General features: G+C 39.1%; 1 long non-coding RNA gene across 1 annotated transcript in view; it reads right to left on the bottom strand.

Annotated features, from left to right (window-relative positions):
- LOC138853587 (uncharacterized) overlaps positions 1-5,795 on the bottom strand; it is a 59,902-nt gene extending 54,107 nt beyond the window's left edge. Inside the window, exon 1 of the long non-coding RNA XR_011392760.1 lies at positions 5,523-5,795. This is a non-coding gene — a long non-coding RNA (uncharacterized lncRNA). The remainder of the gene's footprint in view (positions 1-5,522) is intronic.
- Positions 5,796-13,214: the final 7,419 nt, after the last annotated feature.

A 13,214-nucleotide genomic window follows, 5' to 3' on the forward strand; every position in this document is an offset into this window, starting at 1 on the left:
ATATATATATATATATATATATATATATATATATATATATATATATATATATATATACACACACACTTTCGCGTATGGTGGAAGATGATTTACGAGTGCAAAGAGTTGCTACAACATGGATAAATTACCCCATCTCCGAGAGTACGTCTTTGAAAGATAAATACAGGAGCGCCAGTTAAATTATGTGATCAAACATCATATCACGAGATTGAGTCATAAATATTATGGGCAGCAAATGTCTTTCTGGGGACGCCGGTACTTTGGTTCTCAATTAGGTTCAAGGAAGGTGGTGTTGCCACTTCTCGTAGATTTAGGGTACAAATTTTAGTGGTAAACAGAGGTAACGGGTTAAATTAACATTCAGAGTAAATAGTACGTGATCACAGACAGATATGAATTATAATGATGATTATTCGGATATACTGCTGTGGAAGGGGTTAGTAGGAGGTCCATGACGAATCTGGGACATGGTTCAAGGAAGGGGAAGTCTCCTAATGAAGTACCATGTATAGGTAATTAATTGTGACATTGATGAAGCACTCTGACCGTAAAGGTCACTCATAGCTCGCAGTCAGAAAATTCAATCTACACACGAAATAAAAAAAATAGGGTAAAATTAACAAATACAAGTAACGAGCACACAACACAAATAATATATTTGCCCCCACAACTGAAGGTCACTGCAGTTCCTGTAAAAGTGATGACTCGAATACTGTATACGAGACTGCAGCACATCTTGTTTAATACGGGTTAGGAGCTAGTAACACGACATGCCCTCACACAAAACGGTTTTCACGATCTGGAATGTTATTATTATAATCACAGGGAAGCGCTAAACCCATAAGATTATGCAGTGCATGTGGGGGGATGGAAGGTATTCAGGCTCAGTTCAGGGAACCGGAGTACAGATACAATTCCCTAGATCAAGAGCCACTCATCAGCGTCAAGGAAGCTCCTTTGAGGGGACGATCTGGAATGTATAAGAGGCAATGATCAAAATATGAGAGATAATCCACAGAACAACCATTCTTAGGATTTATGCTTTTGGTTCGTTATATGGCAACTCTTAACCCGTATGGATCATTCGGTGTCGCTGCAGATAGAAACTCTTCAAGTTTGAATTACAGTACCTTACTGAATGTCCAAGGTGCTAGCAGTTACGACACTATAGAGGATTAGGTTAGGTAAGATTCGTCAGCAAATAGGACAAGTGTCTCCTGGCGCGGGTCTTAGTCAGATAATGACCCTCCATTGGAGCTTTTCGTCATCTGACAGAGGCCTTCCATTTGCTTACCGGTCCACCCCTTTAAAAATTATGGTCATAGTTATAATCATTCAGTTTTACTATTGAGAAGTTAAGATACGGTTTCCTATCAGTCAAACGTGACCTTCACGACTTCGATCGAAAATTACTGTCGACCGTGTGTGGAACGAACGAATCTCTAAAGATGTGCAAGCTTTGGAGGTTTCAAGTTTTCAGTGTATATCTTTTGCACATTCTTCAGAAGAATGTCGAGAAAGTGTGGGAAAAGACGACAGTCCTGCAGAGCGAACCGAGTTGGGTTTGACGAACCGTGATGAAGTTTTTTACCAACCTCTCGCATATTAGACAGGACGTCAGCTTGTGAAGCAGTATACACGAGTAAAATGTGTACCCCATTCGGCAGAGTACGAAATTTGATTTTCGACCGAGGTCACAAGACTGTGACCGAGGTCTGATGCATCCTTAACAGCGCAACTGGCCACCGTAGCAATAACCAACAGGCTAATGCAGCAAAAACCACCAGGCTAACGCATCAAGAATCAATAGGCTAATGCAGTAAGAACCAACAGAATAACGTAACATGGATGAACGGACTAACGCAGTAGGGACCAATCGACTACAGTAACAGTTAAACGGACTAAAGTTACAGGAAACCAACAGACTAACGTAGCAAGGACCAGCAGTGTTATTTTTATAATTATGGAGAATCAGTAAAGCGCTAAGAATTAAACGATACCTGGGAAATTGGAAATAATCAGGACTGATAAAGACGCACCAACAACTGGAAACTCTTATGTTTCGCCTACACAGCAGGGTTTATCAAGTCTGAGAAATCTGTCAGGCTTGAAAAAGCCTGCTATGCAGACGAAATAGTTACCAATTTCTGCTTGTGCGTCTTCATCATCAATAACTTCTCGGTATTTGCTAACCATCTACTGTTAGAAATAGAGTCCAGCACCAGGATGGAACAAGCGAAAGAGGTACCGAGAGTGACAGTAATTCGGAAAATAAAATCCCTTAATGAAAACACTGTGGTGATTTTGTAAAGAACGGTGTTGTAAACCACTTGTCTCGTAGGAGATTCCGGCGTCATGACCGAAGAATAATTCCGATTAGTCGAGTGTTGTAGATGGATGGACCTTGGCTGAAGACCAGTTCCAGCCGGTTTTGCTTTTTTCTGTGTTAGAAATTAGCAAAAAAAAAAAAGAAAAAAAAGTTCCAGTCTGTTAATCTCAAAGAACTCTTTCCTCCAGTCACTTGATGGCGACCGGCCGAGCCCGCCGGACTATTAGAAGAAAAGACAGCAGATACTGGGAGTGTTTTATTTGAGAAAATCTGTCTTGACGTGGGTGTTATTATGATGACACGCTCAATGGAGCTTTTGGTCATGGGGCAGAGGGTTTCCTCTGGCGTACGGGCCACCACGAAGAAAACATTAACTGAAATTTTGTGTGCATTTCTCATGAGCAGGTACTTCCTATCAAGTTTACATTCTTCTAAAGTTATTCATGATACGTGAACACTGACTCATGGATGAGTTCATCACAATCAATGACACTAATTGAGGAGTCTTTCGAAGCGCATTATCAGCATGTGCGTGATGCATGTTGCAACACTCACACTGTGTTGTAGGCGTCCAGTTGTAGTACAAGGCAAGGTGCATACTGAAGCATGAGTGTGAGTAACTATTCAGGCATCAGGAACTGGCTTTCTCGACTTTAACGTAGTCAAAAATCTTTCTCTATTTACTCAGATTATGATACTACAAAGCCACAGAACACAATTTAATAAACGCCAGAAACTCGTACCACCGTGACAACATAATGCAAATGCACCAACAGCCAGGGGAACAAGACTTCGTAAATGGTCCAAGTCGGATCGAAACGTCGTCGTAAACTTCTCTCTCCTATGTGCGGGTTATTTGTTTATTCCAGTCACGATATTGTACCTTTTTGCTCAAGAGTTGGTTATGCAAGACTCACGAAATCGTAATAATTCGAATGCAAACAAATTACCTGGTTGTTTTAGGACTTGCCTGCCGATGGTTCGAGTCCCGCCCGTTCTGTGATTTGGAAGATTTACACAAATTCCAGCAACAAAATTGTTTTATCATAATTACTTTTACAGGAGGAAAAACTCTGTTGTGGTCTCAGTTTCCAGACACAAACCTTAAACCAGATATCACTTCCGGCGATATTTTGCCACAAGAAATAGAGAAATTTTTCTAGAATTAGACATGCTGCAAAGGAAACTTTTATTAGTAACACGTTTCGCCCTGTATAAAGATTTATCAAGTTAGTGACTTAAAGCTCTACAGATAGAGAGGTTGTCCCGCTTTATAAAGCTTCTGCAGTACATTTTTATACAAGCCACGAACATTTCTCCTAACGCTAGTCTTAACGTGATAACCAGCTTTTGGTGCATTTAGTCATAAGACCGAGGTCTTTCAATGGCTTACCTTCCCACCCAGAAAAACTATATCGTGCCATAAGATATGATACTCGGTTTTTCACTCCCAAATAAAAAAAAAAATAAAGGCACCCCACACAACACGCACCAATCGGTGCTGCCTACGATCAACACCAAAACCTAATGTATAAAATTATCCAGTCAATGTTACGTTTTCTGTTTCGTTATTTTTAATAACCCCAATACACTATCTTCAATATTTAAAGTGTAAACGTTTCTAATTATTTTATCGTTAAAACAGGAACAAAATTATAAAATATTGACAGTAATATTATAATCATGGGGAACGCTAAACCCGTAGGATTATACAGCGCATGTGGGGGTGAGGGGTGGACGGTATACAGGCTCAATTCAGATAACCGGAGCACAGATCCAATTCTCTAGATCAAGAGCCCCTCACCACCGTCAAGGAATCTCCCTTGACAGTTCTGTACACTGCTTCTCTGTTTACATGATACATTTTCCTTTGTTTAGTAAAATTAGGTACTGTACATTGGTAGTTTGCTGCTGCCCTTTTCTACAAGATAGTTACATAGTGGGAACAAAATCTTATATAAAGTGTTTAAAGTGCTTATATAAAGGGCTTATATAAATGTCTTAAATGTGTCAGTCTGAGCTGGGACATTTCAGTAGAGTTATTAGGACATGGTAAAGAATTCCAGTAAGGAGCCATCAGATATGGAATCTTGAAGTGTATATCACTTGATATACACTTCAAGGAGGGAAGAGAGTGGGGCATAATGCATGTGAAGGGTTCTTAATCCAAGGTATTGGACCTGCTTTTTTCTTCATTTGGATCAAGCTGATTATCTTCCATTCTCCAGGTGGTGCATGACCCACTAAGGGGTTTAGCGCTGCTCCCTGAATATGGTAGTGAAAGACTGTCGTCAACTCAACGTAATACTTCACCAGGTTAACAAACACCTAAGACAAGACTTACCGTATTTTTCGGTATACAAGGCGAGCATTTTTTCCCCATAAAAAAGTATTGGAAAATGAGCCTGCGCCTTATATACTCAAGGTCAGGGTCAAGGGCAAGGGCATGCTTCGGGTTACGTTTTAACGTAAACTAAGAGGGGTAATTAACTCTAATATGGTTACTGATTTATTCTTAAAATACGTCTGTCGTGCGCCTTATATGCCGGAAAATACGGCAAGTCTTGCTAATATTTCATCCATGGTGAGCGCTAAACCCATAAGGGTTGGTTGGTGGGTTAACAAGATTAACAAGCCAATCAACTACACTAGGGTCATTAAGGCTGCAAGTTTTCTTTCCACCAGACAAGAATACCTTAATCCTTGAAGTAGAGATTAAAATAAACTCAGCGTATATACGCTGAGAGATATACATCTTTCGGCGTATATATCTTGTGCTGGTTGGTTAATAAGGTTTAAAGACTATCGACTACACGAGACCCACAAGAGTGTACAGTAACCTGTTTCATGGAGGTCTTGTGCTCGTGGAAGAGTAGCAAAGTTTTCTCGGGAACTTCACGACTGTTATATAAATGCATCGTAATTATAATTACCATTAATATAATAATAATAATAATAATAATAATAATAATAATAATAATAATAATAATAATAATAATAATAATAATAATAATAATAATAATAATAATAATAATAATAATGGGGAAGTGTTAAACCCGTAAGGGTCATTATCAGTGCCTAGAGAATGGGAGACAATTACAGTTGATTCAAGTCGTTCCATCAAAAACCTTGCACTGGCACCAAGGTACCATTACCCCTTGAAACTTTATACTAAGGAGATGAAATAACTTACTGTGAGATTAGGATCAGCGGGATGAGAGGCGCTATAGCATTCCGAGATCATCATCCTGGATCATGGGCCATTAAGTCGCGTCTCACCTAGTCACCGTCAATCAAGAATACTTTAATCCCTGAAGTGGGATTATATTATCATAAATACACTGAGAGACATATACCACACGATGTATTAATCCTGAGCACTTACACGGGATAGAAACAGTCTGTACACAAACCACACATACACACACAATCGTCTCACTAGCTACTGAGCCGCCTGCCATATCAAATGTATCTAGAATATTTTCTAGTTAATTATCTTCAAGTGGATGTGTCTTATACATTATATAAAATAAAGAATTTTAAAATGAATGTAATAATTTTTCTTGTGAATCTCTCCTCTTCGCATACAATGCATTTGTGGTTAATATTAATGAAGATCGTCACTATTAGTTTCCGTCTCCTGGTTAGAGGTGATCAGTAACTGCTGATACAGGTGGTGTCATCTAGTATATGGATTCTATATCCCTCCTACCACTAGAGTATGGTCGAGTTATCGCTGGTAAATGGCCACCATATATCGTTTTCTTTTAATGCCTTCGGTCGTGGTCCTTGCCCTATTGAAAATGAAAATAATAAAAAATGAAAATGTAAATCTTTACTACGATTGAAACATTTATGGAAGTTCCAAAGAATAAATTTACAATTCGTTTGACAACAGTTCTGATATCATTATCATAAAATTACAAATGGATATAATTACAACTGTACATTCAAAAGGTTACAGTCAGATACACAGTCAGATAATTGTTCCAAGAAAGCAAATAGTGTGGCTTATATCCCCCCTCTTGCTTTGAAATCCTCAGTCAGCTAACACCCAGGTACCTACTCTCTGCTTGATGAACAGGTTTACGGTAACGTGTCTAAGGCTTCCACTCGTCTAGGGCTCGACGGATCCCCAAAGGAAATTAGTAAAGACCCCCAACGGCAATAAGTCACTTTGTACTTATGTGTACCTGTGCCTAAATAAACTTAACCAGGGTCTTTCAGCTGTGAACAGATGTTTCTGAGTTTTGGCATTTCTTTTTTTTTTTCATCCACACGAAAATCACTCCCTATGAAAGCAAAAGACTCGGCAGGAGATGCAACATTACCCTAATGAAAAGCAGGGGCGCCACGAGTACATTGAGAGACAACACTATAAGTGTCCGGGGCCCAAGACTGTTCAACTGCCTCCCAGCCTACATAAGGGGGATTACCAATAGACCCCTGGCTGTCTTTCAGAAGGCATTGGACAGACACCTAAAGTCAGTACCTGACCAACCGGGCTGTGGTTCGTACGTCAGCTTGCGTGCGGCCAGTAGTAACAGCCTGGTTGACCAGACCCTGATCCACCGTGAGGCCTGGTCTCAGACCGAGCCGCGAGGGCGTTGATCCCCGAAACCCTCTCCAGGTAAACTCCAGGTAAACCTCTCGCGTATTTTTTCTCCCCTTCCTTTTTCGACTTTTATAATTTTTATCTTTACCTTCGTACGAGTTTTCTTTACCGTGTAATTTTGTCTTACAACTTTTCTCAAGTTTTCGTGCCTATATCTAATGCCGATAATTTAGGTGGCTCGTGGCCTGGTTGGCACAGCTCTCACTTCACATATTAAAGGTCCAAGTTCAGTTCCCGGCAAGAGTGGAAATACTGAGCGTATTTCCTTACACCTGCAATCCACGTTCACTTATCAGTAAAATGGGTACCTGGGTGTTAGTCGACTGGTGTGGGTCGCACCCCGGGACAAAAATTTACCTAATTTGGCAGAAATGCTCGGAATAACAAGGGCCTTTCTATATAGTAGTATGTCTTTGATGTCAGCTATGGTCTGTTTACATTGTAGATGTACTTGTAAAAATACAGATATTATTTTACGAACATTAATCTTAACACATTGAAATTTTATGGTGTCCCATGAAAAGTATGACTTAGTAGTTAGGAAAATATGTTTGAATAACTCTAATCTGACATGTGAAAATGTCTCTACTGCAATTTACAATCATCCTGTTCGTGAATACATTGCACAAATACGCCACTGGCGATCAGATACATTGTTCAACTTTACTGGTTTATCATAGTTAAATCTACATACTGTTGTATATATGTTTGCCTACAATATCTGTAGCTCTCAGAACAAATTTATACACTTTGAGGAGTGTGTCTCAAGTGCAGCTATTGTAGCAATAAATATTATTGTAATTGAATAATAATAAAATAATAATAATAATAATAATAATAATAATAATAATAATAATAATAATAATAATAAATTATTATCATTATTTATAGGTAAATATCCTAGATATAAATCGTCAACAAGTTATTTTCTATTTTTTTTAACTTGTTTACTTCTCTTGTGAGTTTTCTTTGTGACTGGTTTTACGTTGTCTCGTTTATAGTTTCCTTTGTGACGGCTTCCTGTTGTCGTTTTTGGTCTTCCTGCGTTGTATCTTCTTATACTTACATCGTTGTGTGTGTGTGTGTGTGTGTGTGTGTGCATGGTGGCGGCGTCTTCAGTGTAGTTTATCAGCCCTTCCATCTTTGGCACTGTGGAATCCACGACTTTAAACTATCTGTGAATTCTTCCAGTGCCAAGGATATGTGGACGTCTTTTCTTCGTCTTTTTCTATTCACGATTTCGTGTGCTTTACTTTCGCTTTCTGCGTTTTGGCTTCTCTTTTTTTTGTCCATCCACTTCTAGCGCCTTATTTTCCTTCATTTTTCTGTTTGTTTGTTTTTTTGTTTTTGTTTTTTGTTTATTATTTTATCTTTACCTTTCTACGACTTTTCTGCAGCTTTTGTCCTACCATTTTTTTTCAAGGTTTCGCACCTATATATAATGCTAAAAACATATCCTACGAACATTTTTTTTTTTTTTTTTGCATTTAAAGTATTTTCAACACTAGAATGACAAATACCTCTACCACCTACTGTACAAGAAAATATAAAGTAATCTCATGGCCTGAGAAATAATTATATTGAAATGAACAAATGAGAAACCCTTAGCATAAATAATTTGTTATTTCTATAATCTACGAAATGATTTCAATGTAACTAGAGTTTAAAGAACAGATTATGTACTTTCATGCATAATGAGAATACATACTTATAGGTATAATGCAATAATATATATATATATATATATATATATATATATATATATATATATATATATATATATATATATATATATATATATATATATATATATATATATATATATATATATATATATATATATATATATATATATATATATATATATATATATATATATATATATATATATATATATATATATGCCAACAGATATTTAGACAGATGTCTCTCCACGTATACAGTATATGCATCTGTGTGCTAGTAACAGCTAACTATACAAAGTATTGAATGTATCTCACAAGTTATCCATGGCAGGATAATTAATACATATTATACTAATATATTTACACAGAAATAAATAAATCAAAATATAGAAATAAATCACAAACTGGAAGTAAAGCATTGACGGAAAATATTTGTGAATTATACATGGTATAATTATATGAATTACGTACAATGTATACAATTTAAAAAAAAAATCGATATCGTCAAAGTTGCCATGGGTACCTAGACACAGCAAGATTTTATGAAAAATGACTTTATCAGTAAAACCTTTAGTAGTGAGAGCTTTATGAATGGGATTTTTATTAGTGGGAACTTGATCAAGTTACCTATCAGCTTGGAAAAAATGTTTAGCTGGGCGAAAAGTCTCTTGCTATGTCTACTTGTCTCATACCTACTAGGTGACGGCTCGTCGCCTGTCTTACTAGGTGACGGCTCGTCGCCTGTCTTACTAGGTGACGGCTCGTCGCCTGTTTTACTAGGTGACGGCTCGTCGCCTGTCTTACTAGGTGACGGCTCGTCGCCTGTTTTACTAGGTGACGGCTCGTCGCCTGTTTTACTAGGGGACGGCTCGTCGCCTATCTTACTAGGTGACGGCTCGTCGCCTGTCTTACTAGGTGACGGCTCGTCGCCTGTTTTACTAGGTGACGGCTCGTCGCCTGTTTTACTAGGTGACGGCTCGTCGCCTGTTTTACTAGGTGACGGCTCGTCGCCTGTTTTACTAGGTGACGGCTCGTCGCCTGTTTTACTAGGTGACGGCTCGTCGCCTGTTTTACTAGGTGACGGCTCGTCGCCTGTTTTACTAGGTGACGGCTCGTCGCCTGTTTTACTAGGTGACGGCTCGTCGCCTGTTTTACTAGGTGACTGTTCGTCGCCTGTTTTACTAGGTGACGGCTCGTCGCCTGTTTTACTAGGTGACGGTTCGTCGCCTGTTTTACTAGGTGACGGTTCGTCGCCTGTTTTACTAGGTGACGGTTCGTCGCCTGTCTTACTAGGTGACGGCTCGTCGCCTGTCTTACTAGGTGACGGCTCGTCGCCTGTCTTACTAGGTGACGGCTCGTCGCCTGTCTTACTAGGTGACGGCTCGTCGCCTGTCTTACTAGGTGACGGCTCGTCGCCTGTCTTACTAGGTGACGGCTCGTCGCCTGTCTTACTAGGTGACGGCTCGTCGCCTGTCTTAATAGGTGACGGCTCGTCGCCTGTCTTACTAGGTGACGGCTCGTTACCTGTCTTACATATTCCCTGCCTGTCTTACATATTCACTGCCGGTCTTACATATTCACTACCTGTCTTACATATTCACTGCCGGTCTTACATATTCCCTGCCTGTTTTACATATTCCCTGCCTGTCTTACATATTCACTGCCGGTCTTACATATTCACTACCTGTCTTACATATTCCCTGCCTGTCTTACATATTCACTGCCGGTCTTACATATTCACTACCTGTCTTACATATTCACTGCCGGTCTTACATATTCCCTGCCTGTTTTACATATTCCCTGCCTGTCTTACATATTCACTACCTGTCTTACATATTCACTACCTGTCTTACATATTCCCTGCCTGTCTTACATATTCCCTGCCTGTCTTACATATTCACTACCTTTCTTACATATTCACTGCCGGTCTTACATATTCACTACCTGTCTTACATATTCACTGCCGGTCTTACATATTCACTGCCTGTCTTACATATTCCCTGCCTGTCTTACATATTCACTGCCGGTCTTACATATTCACTACCTGTCTTACATATTCACTGCCGGTCTTACATATTCCCTGCCTGTTTTACATATTCACTGCCGGTCTTACATATTCCCTGCTTGTTTTACATATTCGCTACCTATCTCTAAAATATTGACTGATTGTCAATATTCAGTTATTCTTACATATTGCCAAGTGACAACTGAAATCCATATATTAGTCTTCATAACCTTAAATCAGACAACATTATTGCTAAGCAACAATAGAAAAGATTTACTGCGCTCGGAAATTAAGAGAAATTTAAATTATTATTATTATAATCAAGGGGGAAGCGCTAAACCCGGAGGATTATACAGCGCCTGGGGGGGGGGATGTGGAAGGCATTCGGGCTTAATTCGGGGAACTGGAGCACAGATCCAATTCCCTAAATCAAGAGCCCCTCACCAACATCAAGGAACCTTCCTTGAGGGGAGAGAAATTTAAAAAGACTGAAATATAAAAACGGAATGAAACACAGAGATGCTGAAGAAAAATAATAGGAGAAGTAAAGATCGAAATATAATAGAAAGAAGAGACTTAATGAAAGAAAACAGGATGGGAATAGAGGGAATGAAGAGAAATACAAATAAACGGAATTAATCGAAACGGAACGAAAATACAGGTAAACACTTTTTAAAAAATGAGAAAACATCACTCATATTTTTTTTTTCAAAATGTTGGCGTTAGAATTAATCATAAATTGATCTGTATGTTGCAAAACTTTATATTTTTTTTTACAGTAACGTTTCAATAAATGCCATTTTTGTCACACACAAATGTGAACCAAAGTATCGTACTTCTTACTGATGTCCACAGGCGCTGCCAGACGCTAATGAATTTAGTTCTTCCCGATGGATAGAAAAAATAACAATATAGATCATCTGACTTAACACGGGATGTATATCCCTGTGAGGTATATATCTGGAGGTATATTTACACTGAGAGCTTACTTTAATCCTAGTTTTATGGATGAAAATAATCTTGTCTGGTGGTGAACAGGTTATATACAGCCTTAATGATCGTATAGTAGTCGATAGGCTTCAAACCCAATTAACCAACCATAGGCGTTCATATGGTTCCAAAATATAGGCACACCGCTCCACATACCTCGAATATGTAAAACATATCGTTATATCGTCCCACATATCTTGAATATATTAAACACATCTCTCAGTCACTGGACATACCTCGGTATTGGTTAAACGTTGGTATACCTCTCCAAAAACTTCAATAAACTGTTCTACACATCTCGCACTGTTGTTCCACATGTTTAAGGATATCGTTCCACATATCTTACGACAGTGCTACTGAATTCTCCATATATTCAATATTCCTTACTATATTATACCAAAAATTATGCCATTTTGTTTAATATATTCCTCCAACTTAACGCAGTCTATTGCTCCACGAATCTCGTAATGTTATTGCACAAATCTCGTTATACTCTACAACAAATCTTTTTATACTGTTTCACAAATTTCGTTATATGGCTTAAAAAAAAATCTCAGTATATTATCTCATTTATCCTGCTCTTTTCCGTAGTCTCAAAATACTGACATACTCGATATATCGGCTCGATATACTTCGCATATCTAGATATATATATATATATATATATATATATATATGTGTGTATATGTGTATATGTGTGTGTATGTGTGTGTGTGTGTGTGTGTGTGTGTGTGTGTGTGTGTGTGTGTATTGCTGTACATACCATGTACAATTTTCATGTACAAATTTAAAAAAAAAAATCACATACTTCTCACTCTCAAATAACTGTGCGCGCGCGCACACAGACACACACACACACACACACACACACACAGACACACACACACACAGACACACACAGACACACACACACACACACACACACACACACACACACACACACACACACACACACACACACACACTAGTCTGGAACCCACACCTGGTCAAGCACGTCAAGAAGTTAGAGAAAGTACAAAGGTTTGCAACAAGGCTAGTCCAAGAGCTCAGGGGAATGTCGTACGAGGAAAGGTTGAGGGAGATCGGACTGACGACAATGGAGGACAGAAGGGTCAGGGGAGACATGATAACGACATACAAGATACTGCGGGGAATAGACAAGGTGGACAGAGATAGGATGTTCCAGAGAGGGGACACAGGGACAAGGGGTCACAACTGGAAGCTGAAGACTCAGACGAGTCACAGGGACGTTAGGAAGTATTTCTTCAGTCATAGAGTTGTCAGGAAGTGGAATAGCCTAGCAAGTGAAGTAGTGGAGGCAGGAACCATACATAGTTTTAAGAAGAGGTATGATGCAGCTCAGGAAGCAGAGAGAGAGAGGACCTAGTAGCGATCAGAGAAGAGGCGGGGCCAGGAGCTGAGTCTCGACCCCTGCAACCACAATTAGGTGAGTACAATTAGGTGAGTACACACAGACACAGACACACACACACACACACACACACACACACACACACACACATACACGGGAGGGCCAGGAGCTTGGACACGACCCCTGCAACCTCAACCAGGCGAGTACACACACACACA

This window comes from Cherax quadricarinatus, chromosome 34 (genome assembly GCF_038502225.1).
Source record: "Cherax quadricarinatus isolate ZL_2023a chromosome 34, ASM3850222v1, whole genome shotgun sequence".
Lineage (NCBI taxonomy): Eukaryota > Metazoa > Arthropoda > Malacostraca > Decapoda > Parastacidae > Cherax > Cherax quadricarinatus.